This window comes from Triticum urartu, chromosome 7A (genome assembly GCF_056163025.1).
Source record: "Triticum urartu cultivar PI428250 chromosome 7A, HENAU_Tu73, whole genome shotgun sequence".
In the NCBI taxonomy this organism is placed as follows: domain Eukaryota; kingdom Viridiplantae; phylum Streptophyta; class Magnoliopsida; order Poales; family Poaceae; genus Triticum; species Triticum urartu.
This window is the reverse complement of record NC_141879.1, coordinates 51,654,878-51,671,321: the sequence shown is the minus strand read 5'-3', so window position 1 is coordinate 51,671,321 and position 16,444 is coordinate 51,654,878. Positions and strand designations below refer to the sequence as shown.

The window sequence follows — 16,444 nt, the reverse complement described above, 5'->3', positions numbered from 1 at the left end:
GCAAGACTGGTTTTACCGCCGTGCTATGCATACAGGTGACTAGCGGGTGTCAGTTTCTCCAACTTTAGTTGAACCGAGTGTGGCTACGCCCTGTCCTTGAGAAGGTTAAAACAGCACCAACTTGACAAACTATCGTTGTGGTTTTGATGCGTAGGTAAGAACGGTTCTTGGTAAGCCCATAGCAGCCACGTAAAACTTGCAACAACAAAGTAAAGGACGTCTAACTTGTTTTTGCAGGGCATGTTGTGATGTGATATGGTCAAGACGTGAAGAGATATAAGTTGTTGTATAAGATGATCATGTTTTGTTGAAGTTATCGGCAACTGGCAGAAGCCTTATGGTTGTCTCTATTGCATAAGATGCAAGCGCCAAATAATTGCTTTACAATTATCGCTATGCGATAGCAATAGTTGCAAGAGCAATAGTTGGCGAGATGACCATGTGACGACACATTGATATAGATCAAGATGATGGAGATCATGGTGTCATGCCGGTGACGATGGAAATCATGACGATGTTTTGGAGATGGAGATCAAAGGCACAAGATGATGATGGCCATATCATGTCACATATTTTGATTGCATGTGATGTTTATCTTTTATGCATCTTATCTTGCTTTAATTGACGGTAGCATTATAAGATGATCTCTCACTAAATTTCAATATAAAAGTGTTCTCCCTGAGTATGCACCGTTGCCAAAGTTCGTCGTGCCAAGACACCACGTGATGATCGGGTGTGATAAGCTCTACGTCCATCTACAACGGGTGCAAGCCAGTTTTGCACATGCAGAATACTCAGGTTAAACTTGACGAGCCTAGCATATGCAGATATGGCCTCGGAACACTGAGACCGAAAGGTCGAGCGTGAATCATATAGTAGATATGATCAACATAGTGATGTTCACCATTGAAAACTACTCCATTTCACGTGATGATCGGTTATGGTTTAGTTGATTTGGATCACGTGATCACTTAGAAGATTAGAGGGATGTCTTTCTAAGTGGGAGTTCTTAAGTAATATGATTAATTGAACTTAAATTTATCATGAACTTAGTCCTGGTAGTATTGGCATATCTATGTTATAGATCAATAGCTCGCGTTTAGCTCCCCTGTTTTATTTTTGATATGTTCCTAGAGAAAACTAAGTTGAAAGATGTTAGTAGCAATGATGCGGATTGGATCCGTGATCTGAGGTTTATCCTCATTGCTGCACAGAAGAATTATGTCCTTAATGCACCGCTAGGTGACAGGCCTATTGCAGGAGCAGATGCAGACGTCATGAACGTTTGGCTAGCTCAATATGATGACTACTTGATAGTTTAGTGCACCATGCTTAACAGCTTAGAATCGGGACTTCAAAGACGTTTTGAATGTCATGCATCATATGGATGTTCTAGGAGTTGAAGTTAATATTTCAAGCAAATACCCGAGTTGAGAGATATGAAGTCTCCAACAAGTTCTATAGCTAAAAAGATGGAGGAGAATAGCTCAAGCAGTGAGCATGTGCTCAGATTGTCTGGGTACTACAATCGCTTGAATCAAGTGGGAATTAATCTTCCAGATAAGATAGTGATTGATAGAATTCTCAAGTCACCATCACCAAGTTAGTAGAACTTCGTAATGAACTATGATATGCAAGGGATAACGGAAACGATTCCCAAGCTGTTCGTAATGTTGAAATCGACGAAGGTAGAAATCAAGAAAAATATCAAGTGTTGATGGTAGACAAGACCACTAGTTTCAAGAAAAGGGCAAAGGGAAGAAGGGGAACTTCAATAAGAACGGCAAGCAAGTTGCTACTCAAGTGAAGAAGCCCAAGTCTGGTCCTAAGCCTGAGACTAAGTGCTTCTACTGCAAAGGGACTGGTCACTAGAAGCAGAACTGCCCCAAGTATTTGGCGGATAAGAAGGATGGCAAAGTGAACAAAGGTATATTTGATATACAGATTATTGATGTGTATTTTACTAGTGTTCATAGCAACCCATCGGTATTTGATACTGGTTCAGTTGCTAAGAGTAGTAACTCGAAACGGGAGTTGCAGAATGAACAGAGACTAGTTAAGGGTGAAGTGACGATGTGTGTTGGAAGTGGTTCCAAGATTGATATGATCATCATCGCACACTCCATATACTTTCGGGATTAGTGTTGAACCTAAATAAGTGTTATTTGGTGTTTGCGTTGAGCATGAATATGATTTGATCGTGTTTAAGTAAGAGAATAAATTGTTGTTCTGTTTACATGAATTAAACCTTCTATGGTCATACACCCAATGAAAATGGTTTGTTGTATCTCGATCATGGTGATACACATTCTCATAATATTGAAGCCAAAAGATGCAAAGTTAATAATGATAGTGCAACTTATTTGTGGCAATGCCGTTTAGGTCATATTGGTGTAAAGCGCATGAAGAAAATTCATGCTGATGGGCTTTTGGAATCACTTGATTATGAATCAGTTGATGCTTGCGAACCGTGCCTCATGGGCAAGATGACTAAGACTTCGTTCTCCGGAACAATGGAGCGAGCAACTGACTTATTGGATATAATACATACTGATGTATGAGGTCTGATGAGTGTTGAGGCTCGCGGCGGGTATCGTTATTTTCTGACATTCACAGATGATTTGAGCAGATATGGGTATATCTACTTAAAGAAACATAAGTCTGAAACATTTGAAAAGTTCAAAGAATTTAAGAGTGAAGTGGAAAATCATCACGACAAGAAAATAAAGTTTCTATGATCTGATCGCAGAGACAAAAATTTGAGTTACGAGTTTGGTCTTGAATTAAAACAATGTGGAATAGTTTCACAAAATCCTGCCACCTGGAACACCACAGCATAATGGTGTGTCCGAACGTCATAATCGTACTATTATTGGATATAGTGCAATCTATGATGTTTCTTACCGATTAACCACTATAGTTTTGAGGTTATGCATTAGAGACAACTACATTCACGTTAAATAGGGCACCATCTAAATCCGTTGAGACGACACCGTATGAACTATGGTTTGGCAAGAAACCTAAGCTGTCGTTTCTTAAAATTTGAGGTTGCAATGCTTATGTGAAAAAGTTTCAACCTGATAAGCTCAAACCCAAATCGGAGAAGTGCGTCTTCATAGGATACCCAAAAGAAAATATTGGGTACACTTTCTATCATAGATCCGAAGGCAAGATATTCATTGCTGAGAATGGATCCTTTCTAGAGAAGGAGTTTCTCTCGAAAGAAGTGAGTGGGAGGAAAGTAGAACTTGATGAGGTAACTGTACCTGCTCCCTTATTGGAAAGTAGTTCATCACAGAAATCGGTTCCTGTGACTACTACACCAATTAGTGAGGAAGCTAATGATGATGATCATGTAACTTCAGATCAAGTTACTACCAAACCTCGTAGGTAAAGCAGAGTGAGATCTGCACCAGAGTGGTATGTAATCCTATTCTGGAGGTCATGTTACTTGACCATGACGAACCTACGAACTATGAGGAAGCGATGATGAGCTCAGATTCCGCAAAATGGCCTGAGGCCATGAAAGCTGAGATGAGATCCATGTATAAGAACAAAGTATGGACTTTGATTGACTTGCCCAAAGATCGGCGAGCCATTGAGATTAAATGGATCTTCAAGAAGAAGACGGACGCTGATAGTAGTGTTACTATCTACAAAGCTAGAATTGTCGCAAAAAGGTTTTCGACAAGTTCAAGGTGTTGACTACGATGAGAGTTTCTCACTCGTATCTATGCTTAAGTCTGTCCGAATCATGTTAGCAATTGCCACATTTTATGAAATCTGACAAATGGATAAACAAAACTACATTCCTTAATGGACTTATTAAAGAAGAGTTGTATATGATGCAACAAGAAAGTTTTGTCAATCCGAAAGGTGCTAACAAAATATGCAAGCTCCAACGATCCATCTATGGACTGGTGCAAGCATCTCGGAGTTGGAATATACACTTTGATAAGTTGATCAAAGCATATAGTTTTATACAGACTTGCGGTGAAGTCTGTATTTATAAGAAAGTGAGTGGGAGCACTACAGTATTTCTGATAAGTATATGTGAATGACATATTGTTGATCGGAGATAATGTAGAATTATTCTGCAAAGCATAAAGGAGTGTTTGAAAGGAGTTTTTCAAAGAAAGACCTCGGTGAAGCTGCTTACATATTGAGCATCAAGATCTATAGAGATAGATCAAGACGCTTAATAAGTTTTTCAATGAGTACATACCTTGACAAGATTTTGAAGTAGTTCAAAATGGAACAGTCAAAGAAAGAGTTCTTGCCTGTGTTACAAGGTGTGAAACTGAGTAAGACTCAAAACCCGACCATGACAGAAGATAGAGAGAGAGAATCAAAGTCATTCCCTATGCCTCAGCCATAGGTTCTATAAAGTATGCCATGCTGTGTACCAGACCTATTGTATACCCTGCCCTGTGTTTGGCAAGGGAGTACAATAGTGATCTAGGAGTAGATCACTAGACATTGGTCAAAATTATCCTTAGTGGAATAAGGATATGTTTCTTGATTATGGAGGTGACAAAAGGTTCGCCGTAAAGGGTTACGTCGATGCAAGTCTTGACGCTGATCCAGATGACTCAAAGTCTCAATCTGGATACATATTGAAAGTGGGAGCAATTAGCTAGAGTAGCTCCGTGCAGAGCATTGTTAACATACAAATTTGCAAAATACATACGGATCTGAATGTGGCAGACCAGTTGACTAAACTTCCCTCACAAGCAAAACATGATCACACCTTAGTACTCTTTGGGTATTAATCACATAGCAATGTGAACTAGATTAATGACTCTAGTAAACCCTTTGGGTGTTGGTCACATGACGATGTGAACTATGGGTGTTAATCACATGGTAATGTGAACTATTGATGTTAAATCACATGGCGATGTGAACTAGATTATTGACTCTAGTGCAAGTGGGAGGCTGAAGGAAATATGCCCTAGAGGCAATAATAAAGTTATTATTTATTTCCTTATATCATGATAAATGTTTATTATTCATGGTAGAATTGTATTAACCGGAAATATTATACATGTGTGAATACATAGACAAACAGTATGTCACTAGTATGCCTCTACTTGACTAGCTTGTTGAATCAAAGATGGTTAAGTTTCCTAGCCATAGACATGAGTTGTCATTTGATTAACGGGGTCACATCATTAGAGAATGATGTGATTGACTTGACCCATTCCGTTAGCATAGCACTTGATCGTTTAGTTTGTTGTTATTGCTTTCTTCATGACTTATACATGTTCCTATGACTATGAGATTATGCAACTCCCGTTTACCAGAGGAACACTTTGTGTGCTACCAAACGTCACAACGTAACTGGGTGATTATAAAGGTGCTCTACAGGTGTCTCCGAAGGTACTTGTTGGGTTGGCGTATTTTGAGATTAGGATTTGTCACTCCGATTGTCGGAGAGGTATCTCTGGGCCCACTCGGTAATGCACATCACTATAAGCCTTGCAAGCATTGCAACTAATGAGTTAGTTGCAGGATGATATGTTACGGAACGAGTAAAGAGACTTGCCGGTAACAAGATTGAACTAGGTATTGAGATACCGACGATCGAATCTCGGGCAAGTAACATACCGATGACAAAGGGAACAACGTATGTTGTTATGCGGTTTGACCGATAAAGATCTTCGTAGAATATGTAGGAGCCAATATGAGCATCCAGGTTCCGCTATTGGTTATTGACCGGAGATGTGTCTCGGTCATGTCTACATAGTTCTCGAACCCGTAGGGTCCGCACGCTTAAAGTTCGATGACGGTTATATTATGAGTTTATGTGTTTTGATGTACCGAAGGAGTTCGGAGTCCCGTATGAGATTGGGGACATGACGAGGAGTCTCGAAATGGTCGAGACGTAAAGATCGATATATTGGACGACTATATTCAGATATCGGAAAGGTTCCGAGTGATTCGGGTATTTTCGGGAGTACCAAGGAGTTACGGGAATTCGTATTGGGCCTTAATGGGCCATACGGGAAAGGAGAGAAAGGCCTCAAAGGGTGGCCGCACCCCTCCCCATGGGCTGGTCCGATTTGGACTAGGGAGGGGGGCGCCCCCTTCCTTCCTTCTCCTTTTCCCTTCCCTTTCCGGGGGCGCCCCCTTCCTTCCTTCTCCTTTTCCCTTCCCTTTCCTTCCCTCCTAGTCCTACTACTTGGAAGGGCTCCTAGTTCTACTAGGAAAATAGGAATCCTACTCCTGGTGAGAGTAGGACTCCCCTAGGGCGGGCCATAGAGAGGGCCGGCCCTCCCCCTCCTCCACTCCTTTATATATGGAGGCAGGGGGCACCCCAAAGACACAACAATTGATCTCTTGATCTCTTAGCCGTGTGCGGTGCCCCTCTCCACCATAATCCACCTCGGTCATATTGTTGCGGTGCTTAGGCGAAGCCCTGCGTCGGTAGAACATCATCATCGTTACCATGCCGTCGTGCTGACGGAACTCTCCCTCAAAGCTCGGCTGGATCAGAGTTCGAGGGACGTCATCGAGTTGAACGTGTGCAGAACTCGGAAGTGCCGTGCGTTCGGTACTTGATCGGTCGGATCGTGAAGACGTACGACTACATCAACCGCGTTGTGCTAACGCTTCCGCTTTCGGTCTACGAGGGTACGTGGACAAGACTCTCCCCTCTCGTTGCTATGCATCATCATGATCTTGCGTGTGCATAGGAAATTTTTTGAAATTACTACGTTTCCCAACACCGTTAATCTCGTATGGACCGAATTATTATGGTGTAGATCCACCGATAAAATCCCGGGCAAAAAATGATTTGAAAGCAGAAGGGAAAAGAACTCCCGTGTCAATCTATATACTCACCTCACGTAAAAAAAAATTATAAAAGACTATCTACTACTCGGCTATCTATCTACTCACCCGGAAAAAAACTATCTACTACTTGGCTAACAGAACAACAGAAGAGAAAATAACTCCCTGCCAAACTATCTCGATTTTTTTTTTTTTTGCGAGTAGTAGATAGATGATTTTTTCTTTTGCGAGAAAAAAGAATCTATCTACTCCTCGGCTAACAGAAAATTATGAATGCTAACTAACAACGTTGCAGAGTCTTGCAGGACCGGTTCTCCTGATTTCCTTGACCTATACGCAGCGAAAGCCCATGACGCGGTCGCCGCCAGTGCCGTCTATCGAGGTACTATGGTGATTACAGGTGCGCACATACCTGGCCGCTGCTGCGCCATTGTGTAGGAGGAAGAGCCCCATCCATCGCAGCACAGGATACGTGGCGGCCAAAAAGCTGCTTCAATCGCAAACTACAATGCCAGATTGATATACATACCATAAACATCATCACGTGACGGAGGCACATGCATATGTGAATAGTGGCGTGAGTTAAGCCTACTTTATACAGGTATATATCCAAGTAGTACTCAAGCCTATAATCAATACAGCGACTCTGCTTATGTTGCCAAAATCCATCAATCTATTTTAGCTAGCTAGCTACTTTGTACATTAATGAATTGCTAATCAATTAATACAGATGGAGTTTGCTTTGTACAGGATTATGTCATAGAGGAACGACTAATTTGCTTCGTCATCATCATGGTCGCCCCTCGCGGGGATGTACTCACGTCGCCGCGTAGGAACAGGGCCAAGAAAGCGAATTATTATAGCTAGGACGTCCGATGGGTTAGTATTGATTGGTGCAATCATGTCTTTTCTAATAGCATATATATCTTGCACGGTGACATTTATCTTCTATTCTCCACCAGGAATCCATGTAAAATTTGTGCAAGAATGATGATCTTGCGTAGGAGATAGCTGCGCAAAAGAAGCCATGTAGGAGATGGATTTGTGTCAATGTATATGCATGCTATAAAATCTAATATAGATGAAAAATCTGAATATCAACAGTACTATGTGTATAAGATAAATTCTCCTTCGAAACTTGGTCCAATTTTCAAATATTCAATCTACCTAAGGTTATTCCTTTTTATCATATTCATTCTTGCCATGTGGAAGGTTTGAAACTACCAGAATTCTTCTATAATTTTCTCTATGGTTACTACTTATACAATATATAGATTTGCCACCAAGATATAAAATTTTATGGGATAATGCACATGGTACTAGGGAATGTATCCGGTGCACCCGCACTTGTGGTGCTACCGGTGCACCGGATGCCATAGAATATTTTCATGGTACTAGCCTATTCAGACTTCCGAACACTCCCATATCTTTCTCCTGCTTTGACCTTGACATACATGGAGACAAAGTTGTGTAGAAAATCTTCCTAATCCGCGCCTCTGGCGTAATCCATCAAGGTTGTAGGGCAGAACCTGTCATGGCATCCAACTTCCAGCTTAATAGACCGAAGTGCATGCTTGGTTCTGCATTCTTCACACCAGTGACAACAACTGCATGCGAAGCCAATGCTGATCTCTGGAACCAGGAATTTTCTTGCTTTGAATACTGAGAGTGCTCAAGATGGTACATGATGTTTCACTGTAATGTTGTCATTCTCTTTTTTCTCGAGTTTTCTTAAAATTAATTACTGTAGTATAGAGTTTTTTTCTTTCTGACATATTAATGCAGTGTTATGTTTCTTACTTTTGTACCGAATAGTGCAGTATTCTGTTTCTTTCATTTTTACGGAATAGTGTAGTATTCCGTTTGGGGATAACCATGCATAATGTTGGAATGATTCCTTTAATACTTTTCTCTGTATTTATGCATCATCAGTGTCATAATGTACCAGAATGAGTGTGGACATAATACCTATTTCAGTTGTTAAAAGAATAATTGTTCCTAAGTTTTGTTAGACTAACCGGCTACTTGGCTATACTATTTATAATTTCCCTTCCATTCCATTCTTTTAGTACTACCACTAGCATAGGGTCTTTATTATTTATCAATTAATTATGTTTTAAGTCCCTTCTATTCATCGGCTTTCTTGAAGTAAAATCTCTGGATGTCGTCTGTACAAATTGTACAATCAACATGTTTCTCTTTTCATTTTTTACTTTCCTTGAATTTGATTGATACAGTACAAGTTTGTAACAGGAACTCTTAGCATTGTGAAGAAACAAATTTCCAATATGTGTTTACGCATATAATTTACATGCCAAAAACCAAGGAGCAATCATACATGTATATGACAAAAATATAATGGCAAGGACCGAAAAACAGCACGTATAAAAAATACATTACAAATCACCAATTTCCTTTGGCTGACTCAAAACTAATATAAAAATTTAAATAAAAAATCCAGCAATCTCCCTGATGACTCATGTACAATCATCTCTCCAGGATACCTTCCACCCATCTCCTGTGCAATGTGATATGGATGCGAACAACACATCATAGACTTGCGAAGGGAGTTTGCCTGGGTGTGGGGACACCTCGGAAATGAATGGGGATTGTGGAGATAATTCAAATCGTACTGGCCAGTTAAATTATATGTTCATAGATAGAGGAGATGGGATTTGGAAACAATTGGCACATTCATTGTAACAGCTTTATATTCAACGACTATTGAGCTGGCAAGAAGTGGACCTAAAGAGTCAAAGTTAAGCACTCATCGAGACAGATGACAACAATCAGAAATAAAGGGAAAACTAAGTAAGGAATCACATTGTTTTATGGATTATTCCTTGATGTGAAACAAATGAAGACACCATTTTCTAAATTGGCCAACATTGTTTAAGAATGGCTCTAAATCCATCGTATGTGCGGAAAAAATGGGTATGCAAAAATTTGTGCCGCACCTTACATCAAAGCTTATATTTGCCCCATCAATAAAATAATTAATTAATTGCAAATAAATTTTCAACTAACAATATGTTAATTATATAATTTATTTAAATTAATACAAAGTTAGCACTCTTAATAGGCTAGCCCATGCGAAGCACGGGTTTACGACTAGTCTATTTAGTTTCTCAAATAATAAGTGTCACACGTGTGACATGAAGCACTCTGGTCCTGACGTTTTTTACAACTAAAATTGCCATCCTAAAGAAATAACAAACCAAAAAAACTGAAACTTGCCATCCAAAAAGGAAGTTGCCATCCTCGCATTACTAAACTTGCCATCAAAAACGTTTCGAGTAGTCATGTGTTCGTGCCACACGTGTGGCACTTATCAGGTTCCTTTAATTTTTCTTCCCATCATCTATCACTCTTGTATTATTATTAATAAGAAGATTATGTTTATAGTACGCTAATAACAAGGGAGGCTTTTTGGCTCTTGGGTTCTGCATTTAGAAAAAAATCAACAATTGAACTTTTAAGTTTATAAAGAATTAAAAAAATACACAAGTACTGGTCGATGTGTGTAAAATTTTATTATAAAATATATTTTGATATGATCTTTCCAAAAACAAATCTTGTATGTTATAGTGGATAGTACATGTGCCAGAAATACATGATTTTATTATTATTGTGCCGCTCAAATAAAACGTGTTTTGCCATGAAATTTTACAGGAAGTAGTACACATTCATAGGCATGTGTATATTTCTTTTTCAGAATTTTTTGAATCCTGAAAAAATAATTATTTATTTATTCAAATATAGAGCTCCATGGAGCTTGAGCTCCATTAGTAATTTCCAAATAATAAATATCATATTGACTTTATAATTTGTATTTCGATATAAAGGCCTAATCTGAAATTTTGCACCGGGCACCTAGATTTTTAGGTACGGCCCTGAGCATGGTGATGGAGGAAGCTTTGGGCATGGCGGTTGCTTGCGCTATAGAGGTATAGAAAATTCGTGGACACGGAACCAAAGGAGAGCCCGCAAGCAAGCTCGTGATGCACACAGTGACGAACGCAGAGAACCTATACTCTTGATAATGTGCCTGAACCGCATGATCGTGCACTATCTAATTCAGTGGCCTCACGCAGCTGTCGTGCATCGGGCCGAGAGCACCACCTGGCTCGTGCACGGCGGCTCGGGTCCTTTGGCAGTTCGTCCGTGAGGCACTAGGGCCCAACTTGGAGGCCCTGGATCTCGTGGATTTCATCTAGGCCAGGGATACCATGCCAGGACGACACCGCCGCATATTCTGGCTGATCTTTGCAGCCATGTCATGGACTCTTGGGACGATAGGAAATAAAATGGTGATTGAGAAGGTGTTCCCAAGGCAGGCGTCTGACTCTTTGTTCAAATTCCTTGCTTTTCTACAGAATGGCGCCCACTTACTAGGCAGCATGATCGCAATCGTCTAGACACCATGGTGGATGTGCTCATGGATTCGGCACGTCGGCTTTCGCCATCTTAGCTCCGCCCATCGACAGCCACTAGGTGGCCTTGTTTTTCTTTTCTCTTATGTTTCTCTTTGGGCATTATTATGTTGTTGCCCTAGTCGTCGCCTTTATGACTTATCTGGATGTCGGTTGTATGGATCTTTGCTTTATCTGTGAAGCGGGGTGAAAGCCTATTTCGAGGATTTGGCTGACCCGCAACACGCACAAACATGCGCACGGTCTGGATCCGCCGCCGCCATCTTCAACCATCCCATCTCCAGGAGCGGTCAACGCATTAACCTTGCCAGACCATACTGCAGGAGGCAAACTTTAGTACTAGTTAACTACTATAGATTGCAAAGTTCAGTAGTTCACTGCTATAGGCTGCAAAGTTTAGTAGTTCACTTCTACAGGTTGCAAAGAGCAAATGATACAAATCATAAAAGACATCAGATTTGCACATGAGAGCAAAGTCAACGTTGGTTCAAACTTGGTGCAAAATTTTTGTAGAACCAAACAAATCAGGTGCTACACCATTTAAGCACTAGTGCGCTATAAGAAATCTTGAGAACCACGAGTGCACATGGTAGGCTCATAGATGGTCCAGTCCCCCATTGGAAACCCCCACCCACGTCACAACTGCTGCACTCATCCTTTTGGCCCTCACCGCAGGAGGCCGATGCTGGCCAGCAAAGCTCGCTGGTGGCAGTAACATTTCTCGCTCGGCATCGGGAGCTTTTGCAAGGTATCTATCAGTGGCATGTGTGTCAGTCCTATGGGGCTGCTGCGGCACCCCGGCGGCGGTGCTCTGGCATCTTCAGTAGGCATGGCTTTCAGCGGCACTACAGACCGAGGCATCTCGTCAGCTGCTGGGCATACTCTTGGTGATGGCTTTGGCCAATGCTTCTCTGGTCGTGCTATGTTGACTGTTTTTATTCCCTTAGTGTTGTCGATAGTCTGGGCCTTTTATTCTTGACTATTTTTCTCTGTAAGAAAGAAAATTTCTTGTATACCCAATTGAACACCCCATCTTTACATCGTAGACCCATATGCTTCATAATTTTCAAGATTATTTAGTTAAGTTGAAAGCCAAACGCGTATGTCATGTGAATACACTTTGGAGATGTAATACACTTTGCCAATTAAATTCACTAGTCGTCAACCCGTGCACCTGCACGGCTAGCATTTTAAATATTTAATATAACAAAGTTGTGAAAAATAAAAATGTAAAACAATAATATCAATATGTTGTTGTAGATTATTATTATAGCACATGCATGTTTACCTTGGTTGGACATAGGTTCAGTCGAAGCTACATTGATATGAATAATGTGATGTAAATTATTATAAGAACACATGCATGTGTACCTTGGTTGGACATAGGGTCCTGCAAACATACATTGTTTCAAATATTTTAGCATATATCTTCCTCTCATACCCTACCTGAAAAAATATATACATCTTCCTTTTGGCCATGGAAGCACCATAGAATTATAGAGAGTCTGTTTCTATACAAAATAGTGGACACATGCTTGCATGGGTTTCTATCAACATATGCGATATCATTGCAAATAATATACATATTAAAAAATATAGTCTTATAATCTCATTATACCATATCTTATTAAGGTCCGAAGTTCTCGCCTCAACCATGATATTCTTAAACAGTTTCTTTTATGATTCACATCGAAAGAAATTTTTAATATTCGCCATCCATATTTCGCATAGACAGTGATGTGTTTACAATAGATCTTTGTGGCTGATGATACATCCAGTTTATTTTATAATAGTAATATATATGTATTTACAGATGTTTTAATGACTAATGTTTTGTTTGTAATAAGGACAAAAAAACATGCATAGACATACTATATATATATATATATAAATATATATATATATATATATATATATATATATATATATATATGCAAATACGTATTAAGAATCTACACTTCCAACGAATCATGTGAAACCATGTAATTCACGAATCGCATGCACATGAGGCAAAGTAGTATATCAGTAAAAAAAATACATAATACTAATGGACGCCCCAAATGATTCTAAACATATGCATAACGACAGCACTACCTTGCACATGGCGACACTTGATGCAGTTGAATCTGGTTCGCTCCTCTACAATATAATTGGGTGAAGTGTGCTCATAAACATGCATGTATATATCAATTTTTCACATGATTGGACGCTTCATATCAGTATATTTTATTGGGATTTGTCAGGGATCCGACGGGCTAAAAATCAAGCAACACATTCGACAAATTTTAGGATAGGGTTTACTTGCATGGGGCTTGTAGAACCAAGGACGAACTCAATGACATCGAACAGATAAATCGTTGTGTTTCCATCCGATGTAGGTTCGCCAATGGGCAATGTATCAATTACCACTACAACACGATCTACTTTACAGCACCATCGGTACCCCTCATCCTATGCTGCATGGACCATTATCTTCGTTAGACTTAAATGTTAGACTCTCCAACCTGCGTTTTAACTTACCATGTTAGACTTAAATCACCTATCCCCCGCAAAAAAAGAAGACTTAAATCACGTATAACTTGTAGCATTTTTTTTTTGCATGAATGACAAAGCGTACCATAAAATGACTCTATTTTTAGCTCGCAGACACATGATAAAGCGCTGATTATGGAGTTTCTTTTTTTCTTTAGCTTATCAGTTTGGACTTAAAGCACATATTACGGTTCAACATGTCTGTTGGGATTAAAAAAATCTGAACTTACCAACGTGAATATCCTTTTTTTAATCAAATAGATCTAATTCTTTTTTTCCTTTACATCGCTGGAGTTTTTATGGAAGGAGGATATCTTTTTTTAAGGCAGCGATGGATGTTTTCTTTGTTTGAACGTGTCAGGAGCCTTTTTTTAGACCATTTGTGTTACGTAAGTTTTCTTTTTATCTTCGGCTTTAATTATTCAATCCAACGATGTAATTAATTTTGATGATGTGGATTAATGAGGAGGCTTTAAAGGTGCCTCCAATTAGTAAATACTCCCTTCGTTCCTAAATATTTGTCTTTTTAGACATTTCAAATGACTACTACATACGGATGTATGTAGACATATTTTAGAGTATAGATTCATCCATTTTGCTACGTATGTAGTCACTTGTTGAAATGCCTAGAAAGACAAGTATTTAGGAACGGAGAGAGTAGAAGATAGAAGATAGAAGATAGCCAACGAAGGATCACCATTGAATCACCCACAAAAAAAGGATCACCATTGAATCATATAACATTGCTATTTGATATTGTACACTAGACGAGTACTAGTCACCTACCGGGCACTATATATAAATGTCATTCTCCCTCGCTTCCATGTTACAAAGGCCACTACAAACGCTATTACAAGGCACACTCTCCCTGGCACCATCTATGTGCTTCGAAAGGGTGCATGCATATATCATGGGATTGGAAGACATTAGGAAAATTGTTTCAGCTGGAGATCTAGTTCCTTCAGCAGCTTCTCCTTGTCCGTTGCACGGTTGCAGTCTCAGTCTGGCTGGCCAACGCGATGTACAAAAATACTCGTGACCAATCAGTGGGACCACCAGAATGAACAGTATGCGTGTACATGTCGTTCATGACCAACTTCACCTTTGGATAATAAAGACGACCGGGTAATTGTGCGAGGGACATGCAATTGACACGTGTACAGTTCTAGATTTGTTTGTTTGAACAACCCTACCACGTTTGACCTTAACTACGCCAGCAGCAATTTCTTCCTTAGCTATGTAGACAGCAAAAGTTTATCCAAAGAATCACGGACAAATAGCTCCCATATGAAGAACACGACGGACACAAGTCTCTACAATTCACTCTGTATTCTGTACACAACATGTGGCTTCAGTTAGAAGCACAAGTCAACAACGTATGGAGTGAACACACCGATCATCTAGCGATCAAACCAAGAAAGAATTAATGGTCACACCCGTGGCTCGCGATGCACCGATTAATGGCACACGATGGTCTCGAAGCAGTCAATCCCATCGAACTCCGGCGCGAACCGCAGCCGCGTCGGCGAGGGCGACTGTGATTTCCCCTTGCCCGGCCGCTGCTCTATTTTCCTCGGCAGACGGCCCTGTTTTCTTTGTTACCCAGCTCTAGCCTGGTCGTCCTTCTGCAGCTTCCTCCCCCGCCAGGAGAGCCGAGCCCAACTGCTGCCGGCGACCGCGCCCGGGGTGATGTCGGCCGGTGATGCGCTCAGGATGGAGAAGGCGAGCACCTTGTCCATGCTTACGATTCCCGCAACGACTGTGTTTCTTGAACGCTGTCTGACTTTGCTTCTGTCTTTCTGACTATTGCTTCAATCAATCAAGGCTTTATTTGGTTGCTTGCTGTTGGTGAAGGAAGGAAGGAACGGAGCCCTGGTTTTTATACGGTGGAGCTTCGGCATGGCGGTTTCTTGCGCTGGGCGAGTCCAGAATATTCGTGGACGCGGCCGCGAGGGAGAGCCAGGGAGCTAGCTCATGACCCACGTGGTGGAGGTTGCAACGGCTTTGCTTCTTCGATGCTTCGCGCGTGTTTACCTTATTTTTCTCCTGTATTCGCCTTCTCTGCCCCGGGTCGTTTAGGGTCCCACGTGGACGTGGCTTGATGTGTCAGCCGGTGGCATGTCCAAGACTTGTCGTGTTAGGTCATCTCCAACGTCAACGCTCAAACCGCCTGTATACGCCACGCGGGCCTTACCGGTCTATCAAGCAGTCCCGACGCATTTTTTCTCACAAATGGAAGCCAAGTTGGGGGGATTCTGTGAGAGTTCGAACAGCAGCCATGTTGGACTTCGACATCCTCACCCAGAAAAAGTTCCCCTCCCAGTCCCATTCTATTTCAATCTGTCAGTCCTCCCCCTTGCTTTGCATCTGCAGTTTCCTCGTTCGACGTCGTCGCTGTACCACTCCGGCCGTAGCACAAACATTGTTGGACGTCCGCAACTAGCAGTGCACCCGCTCACCTTTTATGACGGCGCCGTCCACCCAGGTCGTCCCATCCGCAGCTAGGTACACTCCCTCTCCCCCCGTGTCGACGACGTCCATGGCGGACACCATGTCCACAGTTGTTCGATCAAATGTTGTTGCGCTTTATTCCGAATGTCATGTTGTTATTTTAGAGTACGAAGGATGGCAGGGTACTCTACCACGAAGGATGAGTTGTTGTGTGTTGCTTGGTTGGCCGTATCCGT

The 16,444-nt window shown here is 41.1% G+C and overlaps 1 pseudogene; it reads right to left on the bottom strand.

Annotated features, from left to right (window-relative positions):
* Window positions 1-14,858: 14,858 nt before the first annotated feature.
* On the bottom strand, window positions 14,859-15,624 carry LOC125524965 (uncharacterized; annotated as a pseudogene).
* Between the last annotated feature and the right edge of the window lie 820 nt (window positions 15,625-16,444).